This window comes from Somniosus microcephalus, chromosome 9 (genome assembly GCF_052327205.1).
Source record: "Somniosus microcephalus isolate GS21.2 chromosome 9, FLI_Smic_1.0, whole genome shotgun sequence".
NCBI lineage: Eukaryota > Metazoa > Chordata > Chondrichthyes > Squaliformes > Somniosidae > Somniosus > Somniosus microcephalus.
Genome location: NC_140995.1, coordinates 92,830,829 through 92,845,214, shown reverse-complemented (window position 1 = coordinate 92,845,214; position 14,386 = coordinate 92,830,829).

The following is a 14,386-nucleotide window of genomic DNA, read 5'->3' as shown; positions in this document are numbered from 1 at the left end:
TGGGGTGGTTTTTGATGTCCCTTGCAAGTTTCTTTTCACACTCCCACTCTTGCTATCTGTTTTTTGTCACCTTTTGTTCTTTATCTCTTGCAGTTGCCAGGATCTGTACTAGTTTTTGCATTTTTGTATACTTTTTCATATTGTCCCTCACCTTTCATCCATGGCACTTTTTTGTCAAGAAGAGCTGTTGCACCTGGGGGGTATAAACTGGTTCATATTGTCCCTCACCTCTGTCATCCATGGTGCTTTTGTGTCAAGTAGAGCTGTTGCACCTTGGGAGTATTAACCTGGTTCTGTATCATATTAAATTCTTTTCTGATCATCTCTCTCTGATGATCTGTCATTTTACCCATTAACAGATTTGTCCAGTTACTGTGGACAGTCTCATCAGGTTGAAGTCAGCATTATGTAAATCCTAGAATCTTGGCTGTTTTGTGTTTCTCCCTTTCAAACACTTGGGCCTAGAAATTGGGTATAGCCCCGCTTGGGGCGGTAGAATTGGCGCTGCGCAAATTTTATAGCCAGACGCAACTTATCGCCACCTCGCGCGATATTGGGTTGCAGCGCCCCTAAAGGTGATTGCGACGCAAAATCAGGCATTACACGGGGCTCCTAAGGCGCTAACTCGGCGGCGCTACTCAATATCGGCACGGGCGGGTGCAGCGCAGGTGCTGTCAATAATCGATGACCACGAGACTTTCAGGCGCCGGCCAGCTCTTAAAGGGGTGGGTCAGTAAGGATCAGCAGTCACACTCTGCGACTTGTAGGCCTCAAAATCGGCGCTGTGCATTCTGTGGCGTTAAAAACTTTGAGAAGATGGAGAGGGTGAGGCAGAGAGCGGAGCGCTTTACCAATGGGGCATTGGATGCTTTGGTGGGTGCAGTGGAGCGCCGGCGAGCTGTGCTGTACCCCAACAATGGCAGGAGGCCTAATCAGAAGGAATACCACAGAGCTTGGAGGGAAGTTTCTCAAAAGGTCAACTCCAACAGCATGGTGACCAGGAGCCCTGTGCAATGCAGGAAGAAATTCAACGACCTCACTCGGGTCGTCAGGGTGAGTGGTGTTTCGGCAATCTTCTTCGTCCCTCCATCTGCACCTGACTTTATGGCTAGAGGGTGCGCGATGCCCCATTGGCCATCTGTCAGCAAGCACCCATGGCCCTTTCTGGGAACACACATGCACATTAAACTCAGGGCATCATGTAAGGGCTAGTCCACCATGGGCGGCATGAGATGACAACTCAGGGCATCATGTAAGGGCTAGTCCGCCATGGGGGGCATGAGATGACAACTGGGAACACACATGCACATTAAACTCAGGGCATCATGTAAGGGCTATTCCACCATGGGGAGCATGAGATGACAGCTCAGGGCATCATGTTTCATCACTTCCCGTCCTTTCTCCTGCAGGCCGAGCTGGCCAGGAACCGCAAAGAGCAGCTTCGGACCGGAGGAGGACCTCCTCGCCTCCAGATCCTCACGGACATCGAGGAGAGAGTTCACCAGATTGTTGGAGGCCGGATGACTGGACCTGTCACCACTGGAGCTGCCGACCCCATTGTGCACAGCGATGGTTAGGTCATCACCTTTTTGATCTGTCTCTTTCCACTTGTTCCCCCCACCAGCATGCTTTTCACTCTGGACCCATGTCATAGCATTGCAGCAATCTTGCATCCCTTGCTGCCACCCTGTCCTTTCGCTAAAGCCACTCTTTAACCTCCCTGCTTTCAGGTGCTGCATTACCAGCTCGGGAGATGGGCCCTCAAGCTGCCAGTGCCACTGACTCTGGAGGCGACCAGCAGGAGGAAGCTGGAACATCCGTGCCAGCCTCAGGCGAGCCAGCCCATCTGGAGACTGGGGATAGTACTTCCCTGGAGGGGAGCGGTGCGGGGGGGCGGTTGGCTCTGATGAGGAACCAATTCCAGGAACCAGCAGGCTGCAGCAACGCAAGGGGGGTAGGGAAACTCGGGGGCCGTCTCCCCGGAGGGCGAGTCAGGCCACGATGACTGCTGCACAGAGCGCGGAAGAGGTGCGGTCCCTCGCTGAAATGAGCGCCCAGGCTCGGCTCAGGCACACTGAGCTGATGGCTGCAGTGGCAAGGATGCCTGAATCCATCAAGATACTGGCAAGGAGTGTCCAAGACTTCGGGGCAGCACAGGCAAGGAGTGTCCAAGACTTCAGGGCAGCACAGGCAAGGAGTGTCCAAGACTTCGGGGCAGCACAGGCAAGGAGTGCGCAGGACTTCGGGGCAGCACAGGCAAGGAGTGCGCACGACTTTGGGGCAGCACGGGAAAGGACTGTCCAGGACTTCAGGGCATCACTGGAAAGGACTGTCCACGGCTTCGGGGCAGCACTGGAAAGGACTGTCCAGGGCTTCACCGAAGCAGTGGAAAGGACTGTCCCGGCCTTCAGCGAAGCACTGGAAAGGACTGTCCAGGGCTTCACTGAAGCACATGCACCTGCCATGCAAGTGCTGAGTGCTGCCACGCACTCACTCGCTGGCCTCATGCAGACGCAGATTGAGGCCACGCGAGCACTGACTGCTGCCACCCTCGATGGCTCAGGCAGGATTACCCGGGGCCCTTGCAGCACCACAGCAGGCCGTCAATCTGTGGACCAGCCGATTGGGGTGCATGCTGCGGTGCTGCCCCGTCAGAGTGCCAGTGTGTCGGCTGAGCACGGAGCAGGTGTCCGCTCTCAGGATGTCAGCATTCCTGATGCCACCACTGGGACGTCTCCACTGCAGCTGGCACCACCTGCAGGACAGACTGCTTCCACCCATGCACAGTTGGAGCAGTCAGCACCCGGGCCCTCCAAGCCCAGAGGTCGTCCACGCCATCCCTCAGGGGCTTCTGCGCTTTCGGACACTCAGCAGGCGTCCCCCAGCCTTGATGCAGCCACTGGGGTCCAATTACGGAGGAGCTGCAGGAAGGGGCCGATCTCGTAAGAGAAGTAGATCACCATCAAGGGGTAAAGAGTAGAGGGAGCTGCTGAGACATCTTATTTGTTGAATTCAAGGCCGTATACACCTGCTGTGAATGTTAGTTATGTTTTGGGTAGTCTGGCGGGTTTGCGAGACAGTTATGTGTTATTTCGTTAGTTATGCTTTCGGTTGCCATTGCTTTGTCATGTTGGAAGGAAGCACATTTTTGAAAATAAAGAAAAGGTTTTATTTACAATGGCCATCTATACTATTTGCAATCATTCTGGCCTTCATAGGCTCTGGGTGACCCAGACGGTTCTCTCCCAATGACACCAAGCATTCCGTCAGAGGGGCCTAGAACCGACCCGTTATGCGCCTCTGACGGAGGGCCCTTCCAGTTTCTTCCTCCTCCTCCTCCTCCTCCTCCTCCCCCTCCTCCTCCTCCTCCTCCCCCTCCCCCTCCTCCCCCTCCCCTTCCTCCCCCTCCCCCTCCTCCTCCTCATCCTCCTCCTCCCCCTCCCCCTCCTCCCCCTCCTCCTCCCCCTCCCCCTCCTCCTCCCCCTCCCCCTCCTCCTATTGGCTGGGTGCATTGGATGGCGAGGTTGTGGAGCATGCAGCAGACAACGACGATGTGGGCGACTCGCTCCGGCGAGTACTGCAGGGCGCCCCCGAATGGTCGAGACAGTGGAACCGCTGCTTGAGCACACTGATTGTGTGCTCCACAATGTTCCGTGTTGCGTGATGGCTGGCGTTGTACTGCTCCTCTGCTGGGGTGCTGGGCGAGCGGAGCGGGGTCATAAGCCAGGGGCACAGAGGATAGCCCTCGTCTCCGAGAAGCCAGCCTCGTGGGTGAGCCGGGGCCTCGAAAAGGTCTGCCACTGAGGTCTGTCACAGGATGAAAGCGTCGTGGCTGCTGCCAGGGTATTGTGCGTTGACCGCGAGGATCAGCTGCCGGTGGTCACAGACCAGCTGTACATTGAGGGAGTGGAACCCCTTGGGGTTGTGGAACTCCTCGGGATTATGTACAGGCGCGCGCAAAGCCACGTGCGTACAGTCAATGGCGCCCTGCACCATGGGGAAGTCAGCTATTGCCGCGAAGCCCTGTGCGCGCTCCCACTGCTTCTCCGGTGTCAAAGGGGACGAGATGAATTGCCGCCTCCTCTTATATAGGGCATCTGTAACTTGGCGGATGCAGCAATGCACCGCAAACTGGGAAATGTTAGCAATGTCCCCAGTTGCTGCCTGAAACGAGCCGCTGGCAAAGAAATTCAGGGCTACAGTAACCTTTACGGCCACCGACAGAGAGGTCCTGCACCGTATCTTCGGCTGCAAATCGTCCTGAAGCAGGTGGCACAGCTCAGTCACCACCTCCTTGTGGAATCGCAGCCTTCTGACACACTGCTCCTCCGACATGTTGTGGTAGGAGAACTGCTGCCTGAAAACCCTCGCCGCGTAAGCTCTGCAGTGGCGACATCTGTTTGCCCTCCCCCGTCTGGCCACTCCTGGCCCTCTCTCCCTCCGTCTCTGTGCCTTCTCAGCATGGTTGACCAGCAGGACGTTCCCCTCCACAGCAGCCCCCATAATAAGAGCGAACAAGGTAAAGGTTGTAATGTCTCACCAGCAGCAAGGTAATGTTCACAGGGCTGACGGTCCTCTGGCACCGCTGGCTGAATGGCAATAAGGCTCTCCCACTGCAGCTCTGCAACTCTCTGAAACCAACCAACAAGTTGCACTCTCGAAATGGCTGACGCTTTGATAACAGTGCAGTCCCCTTTAAAGAGCGCCACCCTAGCCCGAGAGTGCCTGGGGAACGTTCCAGTGAGCTGTCACTATTAGCGCCAGGCGGAACGGAGGCGGGCGCTACTCAATTTCCAGTCCGGGGCGCAAAAAAGGCATTGCACACTGAAATGACGTCATGATCAGCCTGCGCCCGCGAGCGGACGTAAGAGTTTGCGCCGGCGCTAGATGCATGCTCAATACGGGGTGAGGCGCTAGGCTCCCTGCGCCCACCCGGAAATTGGCTAGCGCCCCACTTCTCGGCCTCTTTAGGCGTTAATCAGTGGCGCGACCAACCGAATTTCACCCCTTTGAACTCTATGATTGCTATTGGATAAATGTTCATGCCCTGTTAGGCTGTTAACTAAATCTGGCTCATTACTCAACACTAAATCTAATATGGCCTGCCTCCTTGCTGGTCCGAGGACATATTGCAGAAAACTATCCTGAACACACTCAATCCATGACCTTGACCTGGACTCTCCTACCAGAGGAAATAGTTTCTTTCTATTCTACACAAAAGATTACTGATCAAGATAAAAAATCACGGGATTGGGGGTAATATACTGGCATGGGTGGAAGATTGGCTATCTAACAGAAAACAAAGAGTTGGGATAAATGGTTCGTTCTCGGGCTGGCAATTAGTAACCAGTGGTGTTCCGCAGGGGTCAGTGCTGGGACCCCAACTCTTTACAACCTATATTAACGATTTGGAGGAAGGGACCGAGTGCAACAATCCAAGTTTGCCGACGATACAAAGATGGGAGGGAAAGCATTGAGTGAGGAGGGCATAAAAAACCTGCAAAAGGACATAGACAGGCTAAGTGAGTGGGCAGAGATTTGGCAGATGCAATATAATGTTGGAAAGTGTGAGGTTATGCACTTTGGCAGAAAAAATCAAAGAGCAAGTTATTATCTAAATGGAGAGAAACTGCAAAGTGCTACAGTTCAAAGGGATCTGGGGGTCCTGGTGCATGAAACACAGAATGTTAGTATGCAGGTGCAGCAGGTGATCAGGAAGGCCAATGGAATCTTGGCTTTTATTGCAAGGGGGATGGAGTATAAAAACAGGGAAGTCTTGCTTCAGTTATACAGGGTATTGGTGAGGCCACACCTGGAATACTGCGTGCAGTTTTGGTTTCCATATTTAAGAAAAGATATACTTGCTCTCGAGGCAGTTCAGAGAAGGTTCACTCGGTTGATTCCGGAGATGAGAGGGTTGATGTATGAGGAAAGGTTGAGTAGGTTGGGGCTCTACTCATTGGAGTTCAGAAGAATGAGAGGCGATCTTATCAAAACATATAAGATTGTGAGGGGGCTTGATCGGGTGGATGCGGTGAGGATGTTTCCACTGATGGGTGAGACTAGAACTAGGGGGCATAATCTTAGAATAAGGGGCTGCCCTTTCAAAACTGAGATGAGGAGAAACTTCTTCACTCAGAGGGTAGTAAATCTATGGAATTTGCTACCCCAGAGAGCTGTGGAAGCTGCAACATTAAATAAATTTAAAATGGAGATAGACAGTTTCCTGGCAGATAAGGGAATTAGGGGTTACAGGGAGAGGGCAGGGAAGTGGACGTGAGTCTAGATTCGGATCAGCCATGATCCTATTGAATGGCGGAGCAGGCCCAAGGGGCCGTATGGCCTACTCCTGCTCCTACTTCTTATGTTCTTATGTTCTTATGTTCAACTCATTTAATAATTAACAAGCCTCAAGATAATTTATTTACAGTACTGTTGGGAGAATGCTTTGCCACAAGAAATGTATGATGCAGTGACCATTGCATCTGTTAAGGGAAAATTAGATAAACATTTGAAGCTGAGGACAATATGCCAGGTTATGGGGAAAAGAACAAGGTGGTGAGACAATCTTTGGATTGCTGTACCCAAGAGTTGCTGCAGCCACACTGGGTCAAATGGCCTCGTGCTGTAAACCTCTAATTCTACATGTAATCCTTAATGTAATAAATTCTGCCCTTCACATAGTTGCATACAAGTACACCCTAAGCTATATAAACTCTTTGTTTGATTCTCATTCATTAACTCTGGGTAATTTTGTTTTCTTCCAGATTTGTAGTCAATCCATAATCAATCTTCCCAATTATGTTTGTCTACATTGCAATAAAGACTACACTTCAAAATTACTTAATTGGCTGTGAAGTGCTTTGGGAGATCCTGCTGACATGAAAGCTGCTCTAAATGCAGGTTCTGTTTTTATGCTACAGATATAGGCAGCTACTTTGTGATCCATCCTAACTCACTTAAATGCCTTATAAACACTAGCATCTGAGTTTGTTTTGGCTTTATCAACACAAGCTCCAGTGCACAGGCTAAAGTCAGCATGGAGCAAGTGACTTCCCACCTACATAGGTTTCCTAGTGCTTGATACCACAATGATTGGCATTGTTCAGTAACTGGTAAATCTTCCTAAAACAGTTCACAGAAATTACACTCCACCTTAGTTCACATCTGACAATATTGTAATAATTTCTTGCTTTCTTTCCTCCCAGGCCACACATCTCCAGAACCATTTCTTTCAGGTATCATTTGGCTCATTTTGTTTCATCTGAAATGCACTCGCTTCTGATGAAATTACAAGACTTGAATAATAGAGTTGGGTTCTAAATGTGAGAATAGTTAAAGCTTTCCCAATGAGTAGCATCAGTATCCCTGTCCATGTAGTTGGTTTCATTTCTTCTAATTCTGCTGAAGCAAAATGCAGCATTGCTGGAAATCTGAAGTAAAAAGCTGTTCTGATTAAAAGTCATTGACCTGAAACGTTAACTCCCTTTCTCTCTCCACAGATGCTGCCTATATTGCTGAGTTCAGCATTTTCTGTTACTTTTACTTCTGCTAGCAGTTCAAATACTCAGGTTTACTGACCATTTCCCAATATCAAACTATGATGTGTTTACCTCAGAACAGATTTTGGTACAATAGGCTGAATCTTCATTCAATTGGATTGTTTATTGTAAATGTCCAGCCATTCTGTTCATGCTATTACCTTTCTTTCACCTTTTGCTAGTGCATAGCCTCTACTTGCTGTTTCTTCTTTTCCAATTCAATTCCAATTCCAATTCAAATGCTTTATTGGCATGAAAGTTTACAGAGAACCATATTGCCAAAGCTTACATAGCAAAAAGGTACAGTTTTCCAACATTCTGTAGGTGTCAATCGATTTGACATTTGTTGGTTACATACAATATTACTTTTAAACAATATTAATTTTAAACAGTCTTTGTACTTCATTTGGTACGTTCAATATTAATTTTAAACTGTCTTAATTTTTAAACAGTCCTCAGGCTCAAGTATACTCTAGCTCAAGTATACATTGATCCTTTTCATTAGCCTTCAGTTTGCACTGGCTCAATTCTTCCTCCACCGCAGGACCAATATTCTTGCGGGGAGCTTTGCTAGTGCCACTTTCAAATCCTCCAGCACCTCCCCCTCATCTAGGGAAGATGGGAAAATGATGGCAAGCGCTTCCACTATCTCCTTCCCCCATTCCCTTCGCAACCTGGGATGTAAGCCATCTGGACCACGTGACTTATTCATCCTAAGCATTCCCAGCCTTTCTAGTACATCCTGTATCAATTTTCACCCCTTCCATTGGTTCTACCTTTTCCACTTCTACCGCTATTTTGTCAGCATCCAGCTCCTTAGTAAACAGATACAAAAAAGTTTTGTATTTTAGCCTTGCCCTGTGCCTCTAAGCATATATCACCTTTGTCCCTAATCAGCCCTACCCTGCCTCTTACTACCCACTTACTGTTTACATGCCAGTAGAAGATTTTTGGGTTCCCTTATGTTAACTGCCATTCTACTCTCATATTCTCTCTTTGCCAATCTTATTTTCATCTTCACTTTCCCCTCAACTTATTGTATTTGGTCTGGTTCTCCCTTGAAGAATTCACCTGACATGCATCATACACTTTTTCTGTCATCATCTTTGCTATCTCCTTCGGCATCCAAGGAGCCCTTACTTTGGTTCCCTTACCCTTCCCTCTTGTTGGAATGTACAGAGAGCCAGCATAGACCAGATGGGCCAAATGGCCTCCTTCTGTGCCATTGCCACTGACCTCAAACCTATGCCATTGTTCTTTCAGTCTCTTATTTAAGTAGTTCAAATTGGTTCTTTTTCCACTGCTGGTCAAACTAGCTCATGATCTGCATCTCATTTATTATAAAAACTGCTGTTTGCTACTGAAGAATTTAACTTTACAGTTTGACTGATTCTCTAATCTTAGTTTGTTATTACTTAGGGATGGTCTTGCTTCAAGCATGGTAAATCTGAGAGTGAGCTCTCATTCCCAATGACCTGGAGTGTACATTTCTATGTCCAAGACCATTCCCAAAGCTAGTCTGGAGGTTAAACAGAAAAACTTGTTAATGCATTTTGTTTACTTGATATATCTCATATTCTCATGAACTACTAGGCTTTAGAAAGTGGTATTCTATCAGACAATGTCTTAAGCATAAGCTATGAAAAGTTTTTGAAAATAGCAAATGATTAGTAGCAATAAACATTATAGTAAGTTACAGAACATACGATATTTTGCTAATACTGAACCTAAGATAATCTCCCTTAGCTTTCGTGGTTCTTTGCTTACTCACCGTATATCAACTCCAGTTTTTCCTTTCGATCTCAGAAGAACCAGGAGAGATGGCTCAAAGTATATATCTGCCTAGACAGCATGTAATAATAATAAATAACTTCCGGTTGAAGTTATGTGCACATCATTTCCTGTGAACTGTGAACTCTGTGCATACCTCACTTCCTGTGCATACGTCACTTCCTGTGTTTGGACTAGTATAAATACTGAACTGCTCAGTATGTAAAAGGGCTTCTCCTAGAGGCATGGTGAAGACCGCTTTTGTATATAGTATAATTATAAGTTGCTTAAAGCTTACTTTAAAGTTCCTTGATATGTGAGTCTTTTTTATTACATCAATTTAAGCAACTTAGTATTTACACTCACAAATACTATACCTTTGGACAAACTCGGAGTTAAGGATCCAGGGAACCACCCATCATGGAAAACATCCTTTAACCTACTCGTCTGGACTTGGACCCAAACGCACCAGCAGCTGGCAGGGTATGGAAGCATTGGTACTGTACTTTTGAGAATTTTCTTGATGAATGTAAAGCGAATGCTTCTACTAAACTGAGGATACTTATCAACTATGTGACCCCAACAGTGTTTGAATATGTTGATGAATGGGATAATTATGATGAGGTGATCCGGGCACTTAAAAAACTATATGCCAAGACCGCAAATGAGGTCTATGCTAGACATCTACTGGCCACAGCCCGACAAGGGCCAGAGGAATCGATTAACGAATTCCTTCAAGAACTTCGCAGGCTCAGCGTAGATTGTAACTTTCAGGCAGCCTCGGCTGAGCTGTACCGCGAAGAAATGATTCGTGATGCTTTCATCTGCGGGATTGCCTCTCCATTTATACGCCAGCGTCTACTAGAAAGTAAAACACTTGAGCTACAAAAGGCTTTTGACCTGGCTTGTTCTCTGGATTTGGCAAAGAAAAATGCAGACCTCTATCAGCTGCCCAGATCTCGATCTGCTGCTGTAACTGCAACCAGATGATTCAAGTGGCCTCAGGTGAACCCTATCATGGAGGAATCTAATCCTGATGATAATTCTGATGAAGAAGAGGAGGATGACCCCACTTTAGCAGCCTCTTGGCAATCTAGGAAGGAATGCTTCTTTTGTGGAGATTCTTTTCACCCTAGGAAATTCTGCCCTGCTCGCAATGCGATCTGCAGTCATTGCGATAAAAAGGGACACTTTGCAAAAGTTTGCCAATCAAGAGCCTCTACGAGGGCCTATCCAGCTAAGGCCTACCGAACTGCCCCAATTAGGGCCTATCAAGATGCTCTGGCTAGGACCTATCAAGCTTCCTCTCGAGCTCTCTCCCGAAGAAGCACACCTAGAGTTTCAGCCACTCTCTGTGCAACCACACCAATTACAGCTACTTGCCGGCAGAACCTGTTCCATGCAGCTACAAAAGTTTCAATTAATGGGCATACCTTAGATGCCTTAATTGACTCAGGAAGTACTGATAGTTTCATTCGAGAGCAGATTGTTGCGAAATTGAAACTACATATCTTCCCATCGGACCAGGCAATTGCGATGGCTCAGTCATCACTTAATACCAGAATCTCCGGCTTTTGTGTTATTGATATGACACTTAATGGTCGCATGTATCCCTCCACCCGACTTTCGGTGCTCAAGGACTTATGTAGTGATCTCATCTTGGGCTGGATTTTCAAAAACAGCATAAGAAACTCACCATTGAGTTCGGCGGATCCAAACCTGGACTTACTATTTCTAATACACTGTCTAAATTACCGTTTTGTGCATTATCAGCAGCTTCACTTGATGAACCCTCATTATTTGCCAGTATTCCTCCTCGATGCAAATCAATAATAACAAAATCGCGGCGCTTTAGTCAGGAAGACCAATCTTTTATTGAGGCTGAAATCTCTCGACTTTTAGCGGAGGATATCATCGAACCATGTTCGTCGCCCTGGCGGGCTCAAATCGTCATCGTCAAGAACCCTCTAAAACCTCACAAACAACGACTATGCATTGATTATTTGCAAACCATCAATCAATATACTGACTTGGACGCCTACCCATTGCCACGCATTCATGATATGGTTAATAAACTACCCGAATACAAAGTGTTCTCAACTTACGATTTAAAAAGTGCCTATCATCAGGTACCCTTGAAGGTCTCAGATAAGCAGTACACGGCCTTTGAGGCTAATGGACGGCTGTACCAATTTCGTCGCCTCCCATCCGGGGTTACTAATGGAGTGGCTGTCTTCCAACGGGCAATGGGTGGCCTGGTTAAGCAGGAAAACTTAAGGGACACTTTTCCCTATCTTGATAACATTACTATTGCAGGTCACGATCAACAGGAACACGACGCCAACCTCCAAAAATTTCGGGATGCTCTCCATCACCGTAACTTAACTTTGAATGAATCTAAATCTGTTGAGTCGCAACCGACCATCAACATCCTTGGCTACTGCGTAGGCAATGGTATCATTAAGCCAGACCCAGAAAGACTTCGCCCGCTCCAAGAGCTCCCGTCACCTAAGAATCCGGCTTCTTTACGTCAGGCTCTCGGTCTGTTTGCATACTACGCTAAATGGATTCCTCATTTTTCAGACAAAATCCAACCCTTGCTGCATGCTAGATCATTTCCATTGGAAACAGCGGCTGTTGCAGCCTTTAACCTTCTCAAAAAACAGTTGGAGAAAGCGACTCTTCACTTCATCGATGAGAATCTCCCTTTCATAGTCGAATGTGATGCCTCGGAGGTGGCGATCTCGGCTACTCTAAATCAGGAAGGTCGTCCTGTAGCATTTATGTCCAGGACCTTACAAGGTGCCGAGCTACATTATCCTCTGGTTGAGAAGGAAGCCACAGCCATCATAGAGGCGGCACGGAAGTGGAACCATTTCCTAGCTCGCCAGCACTTTACATTAATCACGGACCAGCGATCAGTCACCTTCATGCTCGATAATCGAAAATGAACCAAAATTAAGAATAATAAAATACAGCTTTGGAGGATGGAACTGGCCTCTTTTGGTTACACCATTCACTATCGACCTGGCAAGGAGAATGTGGCCCCGGATACCCTCACACGAGCATTCTGCTCCACTATGTCGTCCTCTACTCTCATAGATGTCCATAATGGATTGTGTCATCCTGGCGTTACGCGCATGCTACATTTCGTACGATCACGGAATCTCCCTTTTTCTACTGGAGATGTAAAGAAAATGTGCTCAGAATGCCGGCTTTGTGCAGAATTAAAACCTCAGTTCTTCCGCCCCTCAGATGGTATGCTCATACACGCAACCCAACCAATGTAACGACTTAGCATCGATTTTAAGGGCCCAGTGCCCTCTTCAACTCGGAACACATATTTGCTCACCATGATTGATGAATATTCACGTTTTCCGTTTGCCTTCCCCTGCTCCAATATGCTGGCATCCACAGTAATCTGCTGCCTTGAGCAAGTATTTTCTCTCTGTGGCATGGCGGCTTACATTCACTCGGATCGGGGTCCATCTTTTATGTCAAGGGAACTCAAGGACTACCTCTCAGAACGGGGAATTGCTACAAGCAAAACGACGCCATATCATCCCATCGGAAATGGGCAGGTAGAGAGGTATAACGGTATCATCTGGAATTCCGTACATCTTGCTTTAAGATCTCGGGGCCTACCAAAACAGCAATGGGAAGCAGTGCTTCCGGATGCATTGCACTCTATACAGTCCCTTCTTTCTACAGCCACAAATACTACACCTCATGAGCGGTTCTTTGGATTCCAGCGTCGCTCATCTTATGGGACATCCCTCCCGTCATGGCTAACTACTCCTGGACCTGTACCACTCCGAAGATACGTTCGGACGTCTAAAAATGACCCTCTCGTAGACGAGGTCGAACTAACCGATGCCAACCCCACCTATGCATACATACGATATCCCGACGGCCGAGAATCTACCGTATCATTACGGGATCTGGCTCCCTGCCCACCAGGACCTAGTGGGACAGCGAGTGATGGTATTTTACCAGGAGCCTCTTGGAACCTACCAGGTACCCCTCTCCAGGATCCTGATCTGATACCAACTAGCTTGGTGCCGGTAGTACCCCGTACTCAAAGTTGCGACCCTCCCAGTACCGCGCACCAAAGTACTGATCCGCCACAGACCAGCTCTGCACCTCCCTCTGAACAGAGACAGACCAACTCTGCACCTATTGGGGCTCGTACACGAAGCCATGATCTCCCCGACCCTTCACAGGGTAATCCAGGCCACACAGACTCTGACCAATGGCCAACAGCATGTAAGCGGACCAGTGACCCTCTACGACGGGAACCCAAACGGGTGCGACTCTTCCTCGTTCGGCGGCTGCGGAATAAAAGGAAGATCACAGCCTTCTAATCTCGCAGGAAGGAAGAATGTAATAATAATAAATAACTTCCGGTTGAAGTTATGTGCACATCATTTCCTGTGAACTGTGAACTGTGAGCTCTGTGCATACCTCACTTCCTGTGCATACGTCACTTCCTGTGTTTGGACTAGTGTAAATACTGAACTGCTCAGTATGTAAAAGGGCTTCTCCTAGAGGCATGGTGAAGACCGCTCTTGTATATAGTATAATTATAAGTTGCTTAAAGCTTACTTTAAAGTTCCTTGATGTGTGAGTCTTTTTTATTACATCACAGCATTTTCAATCAACTGAGATAAAGGCTACTTAAGTTACAAAAGGACTCCAATCTGTATTGACAAAATAATACTGTCCTGTGTACAGTTAAGACACAAAACCAAAAATTACTGCAGTTGCAGGGTATACACACATACACAAACACACACACAACTAGGCTGTTGGAGAGGAGGGGAAAATTGTGCTTGGAGATGGGATCATGTAGATTGCAGAAGATGATTTGGTGCATGTGGAGGCTGGTGTAATGGAAGGTGAGGACAAGGGGAAGCTTCTCGTCTTCATGAGATGATTGAATAAGAGCAGAGGCATAGGAAATGGGGACATACATGGTCACAGGTCTTGTTGACCACTGTGTAAGTTAAACAGAAAAGCTTGTTAGTGAATTTAGCTTACTGGATATCTTGAATTCTCATGAACTGTAGCATGCA